This window comes from Pinus tabuliformis, chromosome 7, assembly GCF_031772625.1.
Source record: "Pinus tabuliformis cultivar Carrire ecotype Pingquan chromosome 7, CPIR1, whole genome shotgun sequence".
NCBI classification, from domain to species: domain Eukaryota; kingdom Viridiplantae; phylum Streptophyta; class Pinopsida; order Pinales; family Pinaceae; genus Pinus; species Pinus tabuliformis.
The window spans coordinates 953,694,101-953,701,284 of NC_142293.1; positions in this window are offsets into that span (position 1 = coordinate 953,694,101).

A 7,184-nucleotide genomic window follows, 5' to 3' on the forward strand; every position below is an offset into this window, starting at 1 on the left:
GTTATTTAAAAATTCAAAAGCACAATTAATCCTTAAAACAAATTTGAAAATTCATCTTCATCATTTAACTACTTGGATTGGTTTACTAGTTCACAAATCTAGAATTTCTTGAAGTCCCTTGTAGCAAAATAGTAGTAATTTTCTGCTATTTTTTAGAATGTGTTAATGAGCTTCATGTGGATTTATTCCACTAATATTATGTCATAAAAACATTCAAGTTAATGACAAATTTTACTGCGTTGAATTTTCACTTGATTAGGTTAGGCATTTGATAGGTTAACTAGATCACTTGTCCTTGAATTTCCAGTATTTAGAGTAGTAATATTCTGTTATTTTTAGCACATGTTAACAGGGGTATTTTAGATTGATTCCACTTGGAATGGTGATGTAATCAATCATGTGCAATAAAAAATAAAAATAAAAATAAAAATCCATCCCATTTGAATTTCATTTAATTGGGCATTTAGAAAGATTCTCGCTCCTAGAGCATTATAGACCTCCTATAGCAATCACCTATAGCATACTTGTAGCATCACTTTCCTTCACTAGTTTTGATCCCCACTAAAAATTTCACTTATTTTGTATGAATACTAACCCCTAAGACCTAAATAAATGATTGGGGAAGACCAAAGACAACTCAAGTACCCCTGCAACACATCTCAACAATTTGGGTTAATGGACAAATTTATGAATTAGATAGCACAATAATGATTTCCTTGATTGCCACATGAAGTATATAAAGAAATATGTCAATGGATCTAACCTCTTTGGAATGAAGTGATTGATTAAATTATCCTTCTGTCACACGGAATTGGTCAAGGGTGCGGACACAGCTGACCTTCCTAGAAGTCTAAGACATTCTAATGACAAACAAGACAAAATGGAGTGATCTTTCTCTAAATACACCTTTTACAACATGAAAACTACAAGTGTTTAGGCTTACCTTATTCCAAAACGTTGTTGTTGAAGTCCGTTCTTGACGATCCGGATGAGCTCCTCCTTCAAGTCAATTCCTGCAACCACAAACAATCAAACAATTACCAAGCACTTGCATTTCATATAATAAAACATATATTCAACATGCAGACCAAGGAACACATGAAATAACTCATTAACACAAGCTATTGAGAAAAATAAACCAGTTTGTATTAATAACGAAACAAAGAAACTCTTACAACCTGGCCTTGGTGTTGTGCAAGTTCCTCCCAGGGTCCATCAAGGGTTTTCCTCTACTTTGACAAAGCTCACCCTCTTCCAAGTAGAATCAAGTAAAGACAATCTCTCCTTACAAAGGCTCTAATGGAAGACCTAAATCCTGCAGCATTTACCCAAAGAAAATGTGTAGCTCCAACCTCCCCTCCCTCTGGCTCAATGTCTTTATTTATAGTGCTGTAAAGAGGTTATTCAGGTCCACTATCAATGGGATCATCCCCCTCTTTGGGTGGGATAGCTCCCTTATTGATGGGATAAGTTCCCCCTTAATAGAGATACATGAACCAACTGGAGGCGCATCCATTTCATCAAACCGACCTCTAGAATGTTCTAGAAGTAACCACAAGTAACTTTTTCAAGATAAAACTCGCGCATTTTGCCTTTTACAGAGGGACGCACCTGTCCCTTAACATACAGAGCGTCCATGGACGCAGATTTTGTGAACATGGTCAGCGTCCCCGCAGGTAAGGCTAGAGAGAACCTGCGACCCCAGAGATAAACATAGTTTTTACAAGACTTTCTCTCTTCTTTGAGTTTGAGATGGATAACAGAGGCATGAGACTTGCCTAAGAGGGTAGCATGACTGTTGATTTGAGCCATACTAACTGTAAGTAGTCAAGGTGACATTTTTTAGTGTAACAGATTGCCCCCTAAAGTGCGAAGCCTGGAATAGAGTAGGGTTTTGTAATTCTAGGAAGGGTGAAGCGCTTTATCATTTCAAGGATTGTCTTGTGGATGGCCTGGTTGGAACCTGCAATTTTCAACACAAAATACATGGATAAGATTATATCATCACTGAGGTAGGCATTCCCATACTCAGATTCAAAACTTTAACTAATGGACTAACTATTCTGATACAGGAATGATCTTGCAGTACATCATTTTTATAGACTTTTGTAGACACAGTATGGACGCAGCCATCTGTTTATGATTAGTCTACATAGATAATGAATACAAAACTCCTCGCAGCCTGGATGGTAGAAACTAGATCCAGGGTCTTCACTTCTACTTCCCGAATTGGTACGATTCTAGCCATGTGATTAAATGATTCGATGTCGAACATGTTAGAAACCACTTGATTACCAGTCGATGATGTAAACTGTTAACAAGCGTGAGAGAAACCACCAGTAATGTCAATGGTTCTCAAAGTACCAAGCACAACCCGTGAAATGTGAATAGATGTTTTGATGTCGAACACTTCACGGAATCCTTTGATCGAAAGTCAATGATGTAAACTGACGTCAAAGGCGAGAAACCTGCCATTGATGCATGCAGACTTCAAGGTACTGTCGATTCCTAAGTCATCTTTCTAGATAATGTGTCGATGTCGATAGAAAGCGACCCGTTGCAGGCAAGCCCACAACACGAAATCATTGTTCAAGTTGAAGAAATGTTGCTGTAAGGACTGACTCAGGGATGGTCAAATGGATGACAAGTATTTTGCAGATGAAAGTTTTTCTTGCAGACCTCTTGAACACATAACGACACAACAGATGGCTTGGTGACGAATAACTCAAAGTTAATCCCCGGAACCCGGTTAAAGACTTTCAAAGTGGTTTGGTCAACTGTGAGGTAAAAGATTTCCCAACCCAGGTGAATAAAAAGTGTCGTGTTCAAGAGCGGTAATAAAGTTTCTTTTGAGACAAAAGGTAACAAACAGGTTCATTCTTCTCTCTTTTCCCCCACCATTTCTGGCAAGTACCTCTTTATTTTTAACAAGCTTGAGGAGGATAACATATGCTTGATTATAAGCTCATCCTTCGGACGAGTCCAACCTAGTTTAAATTCGAACCCTAGGAAGGAGTGGTTCGTTCCTGTTTGTAATTGAACAGGTCCTCTACTGTAAAAGTTTAACGAGCCCAGTATAGGAGAAACTCGGCGTTTTTCAATTTTAGAGAGTCTGAAAAAACTAAAGGAGACTCCACGTTGAACTTTTTCGTATATTTGTGTCCCTCAAGCCCGAAAAAGTATAAAATAATACCTGGGGGAACCGCTTGATCTTGCGACCAAGGAGTACTTTCATAATAGTGTCGTTGACCTGAAAAGTAAAAAGCGATCAAGGACACGTCGTTTTATTTCCTTATCGAGTTCAAACGACAAAAACCCGGCAATCTTTTCCTGATTTTGCGGTCAGAAAAGAGCTAAAAGGGGACCGTCTTTTAATTCCGTTTTAACGAGTGAAAAAGAAACACTCGGCGATCTTTTCATGTTTTAGGAGTCAGAAAAGGGCTTAAAAGATGACTCTGATATTTTTGTTTGTGAAAAATTACAATTTCCCTCGAAATCCCTTTGTCCTGCACAAAAGCAACACATTACTCATACCTGTTTAAAATAGGCAAAAATACATTCAAAAACATCTTTTCATGGTAAAAAATGAACTAATTCATCCAAAAAACCTATAAAAAGACCTTTTACCATGTCATTTTTACCGTTTCACTGTTGAGGTTGAAAAAGGAGCTTTTGACAAGAAACTTCCCGTGGTCGCTGCGGAAAATCTGACCGTCGGAATCGAACGCCGTCTCATCCAGGTATTTTACACATCCTACTCTGCATTTCTATCCGTTTAGAATTAATTTTTAGGTCTTAGTTTCATTTTTTGGGGGGTTTTGGTTTTGGAATGCGCCTCTCGGCGGACGCAGGTGCCCTTCGGGTGACCTGCGTCCCCCGACTTTTTCTCATACGGGAAAACGGTCGGAAGACGCAGCCCGCCTTCAGGCCAGCTGCGTCCGGGCGCCCTGTGCTACAAAGCCGGGGTGCGTCTTTCGAGAAACGCGCATTTCAAAACCCCAACTCTCTCAAAAAACCACCAAAAATTCCCAAATCAATTTCTAATTGCTATTTTTGATATGCAGGGCATTAATCATGTTAGACTGGAGAGAAAGAGAGCATGTAGAGGAAGATGAAGCTGCAATAAATCATCAACCTTCCCTGGATGCCCTAAGAGCATGCGGATTATACAAATATTGGACCATACCGGGCATGAGGGGCCAGGTAAGATTCTTGGAATGGCTGGTTGAGCGATGGAACGTTCAAGAACAATGCTTTTACATAGGAGGGCACCAGCTCGAGATAGAGCCCTCGGATGTATACTTTCTCACTGGCTTGCCAAACAGAGGTGAGCAACTCAGTCTTGCGGGGACTAGGCCGGGTGGCCAATCCCTTGATAGTCTCCGCGAGGATTGGTGCACACGTGGGGCTCACCATTCAAAAGGCATAGAGATAAAACACATCACTCTACCGGAACTCAAAGTCATAGCGTTCACGGTTACCAGAATTTGCGGCGCGGCCGCTTTACACATTGCTTCCGGATCCCAAATGCGGATGGCAATTGACTGTTACCAAGGCACCATTTTCAACTGGTGTGAAGCTGTGTCGGCTCATATGAAGAGCCAACTGACCAAGGCAAAGAACGGACGACTAAAGACTTTTGGATATGGGCCTATAGTCGTGAGCTTTGCCTTGGAGAGAATTCCAATGCTGATCCCTCAGCAACTCACTGTTGATATCTTGGGTCCTCGGCAGCCAAAGCTGATACGATGGGTTGCGGTGATGGCCCGGCATCCTGACGAGGGCGCGACAGTAGTTCGATTCTCAGATAGTTATTTTGACTGGTTAGAGGGCCAGCTTTTTGTGATACAGGACTTTCCGTATGCCGGAATGGATTTCAGAGGTGATCCGGACATGGTTCTTCCACAGGGAGAACAATGGGACGACAGAGGTACTTTTATTTTCACAAGTTTTCTAATTATGTATTTTTTGTATTTTTTATATATATCGTCTCAAAACTAATAGTAAAACTTTTTCAAAATGCAGATGTTGGTCCACAGCGTCCAGCCAACCTCCGGCCTTATGATAGACTACATCCAGCTGCACCGGTACCGGCCCCACAGGACGCGACAGCAGAAGTACTAGCTGAGTTGGAGCATGATCTAGAGCGTCTCACGGCAGATATACCTGAGACTACTATGGACGACATTCCTATCAGGCTTCAGCGCTTCGTAGTCGCGGTCCCTGGACCGTTTAGGAGATTTTTGCGTAAGGTAGCCCGCGCAGTGGTGTCGTACAGAGAGCACCACCAGTGATTGACTAGTCACTTTTGTAGTCACATGTGACATTTTTGACTTTTTGTACTATCATTTTGCCGATCATAAGGTGTTTTCAACCTATGATCGAAGACGATGTATATATTTTTTGACACACTTCTATCTATATATATCACTATTACCGGCTTATCTTGTTTAACATATGATGAAATGTTTTTAAATTTACTTGCATGATTATTATAAATGTCTGTCCAACACTCGAGAAGCAATTGCATCTGCTAATGTATTCAAAGACCTTGGAATATGTTGATATTCAATGTAATCAAATTCACGTTCCAAGAGACGCACTCTCAAAAACAACCTTAATAACACAGGATTTCTAATGGCATAAACTCTATTAAGCTGTAATACAACAAGTTCAGAATCTAACCTCACTATCAAACGTCGAATTCCAAATGAAATAGATTCGGATAATAATTCAACCACTGCACTGTATTCTGCAATGTTATTCGTTGTTTGACCGAGGCTTACCCCATGCATAGAAACTAACTCGTCAGAGGGCGAATAGATAACCCAAGCTGCGGAAGAGATATTCCGTGTATTACGACAAGCACCATCAGCAAATCCAATGTATGTTTGGAGAGGCGTCGACATCTACAATATCAAGAGTAAAACCAAGATAAGCCAGAATAATGACGAAAAACCACACTCGCTAAGCTAAGCACACTGACTAAACTAACACACTTGCTAGCTAGAAAGGAAATCTAACCTATCTAAAAATTTCTCCATACCCATCATTTTAAGCATAATACCTCTTTAGGTAAAGTCCATTTCTGGGTTTACCCAAAGAGTCCCCATCAAAATCAACTAACTCATAAGCCCCTTTTGCTAGCTTTCGCTTTACAATGTAGGGCCCATGCCACATGGGAACGAATTTTCCGGCACCTAGCTTATCGTTAGCTTGATCATATAATAGTACTAGGTCTCCTTCCGAAAAACTTCGAGGGGTTACATTTTTATCGTACTGAGCTTTCATTCGTTTCGCGTGAGTCTCGATAGCTAAAGTAGCGTCACGTCGAGTCTCATCTAATTTAGCCAAGTATAATAACCGTTTCTCCTCTTCGGAAGTAGCTGGAAGTAATTCGACAGCCATTTGAAGTGATGGGATTTCGCATTCAATAGGTAACACAGCTTCTAAGCCATAAACTAGCTGGAAAGGGGTGAAACCTGTTGAATTTTTCACTGAAGTTCGATATGCCCATAGCGCCGAAAATAACATGTTATGCCAATTCGTTCGATGGATACCAATGATCCGTCGAATCATGATGACTAGAACTTTGTTGATTGACTCAACCAAACCGTTGGCTTGCGGATAATAAGGAGTAGAGCTATCGTGGCGCAAACCAAGCTGGCTTGTAAGCTCAGTCATCATGACGTTTCGAAAATGGCTCCCATGGTCAGTAATGATTGCTTGTGGGACACCAAACCTAGTTATGATATGATTGAATACGAAAACTGCAGCTGTCTTGCCGCTTGCGTCGAATGTAGGCATCGCCTCGGCCCATTTTGTAAAATAATCAACCGCGAGGATGATATACGCATGCCCCCCGGCCGAGTGAGGGTTACAAGTAATAAAGTCAATACCCCATTTGGCGAATGGACCAGCGGCAATTATAGGGTGGAGAGGAGCAGGTGGAGCGCGCATCTTTCGATCAAACACTTGACAGTTGTGGCATTTTCTGACGGCAAGGATACAATCTTTAAACATAGACGGCCAGAAATAGCCAGCGCGCAACACCTTCTGAGCTGTGGCATACCCAGACATATGACCGCCACATGCTCCAGAGTGACAATCATTCAAAACTCTCTCAGCCTCTTCGTGAGTTAAACAACGTCGAAAAACTAAGTCTGCCCCCGGCGATAAAGTGT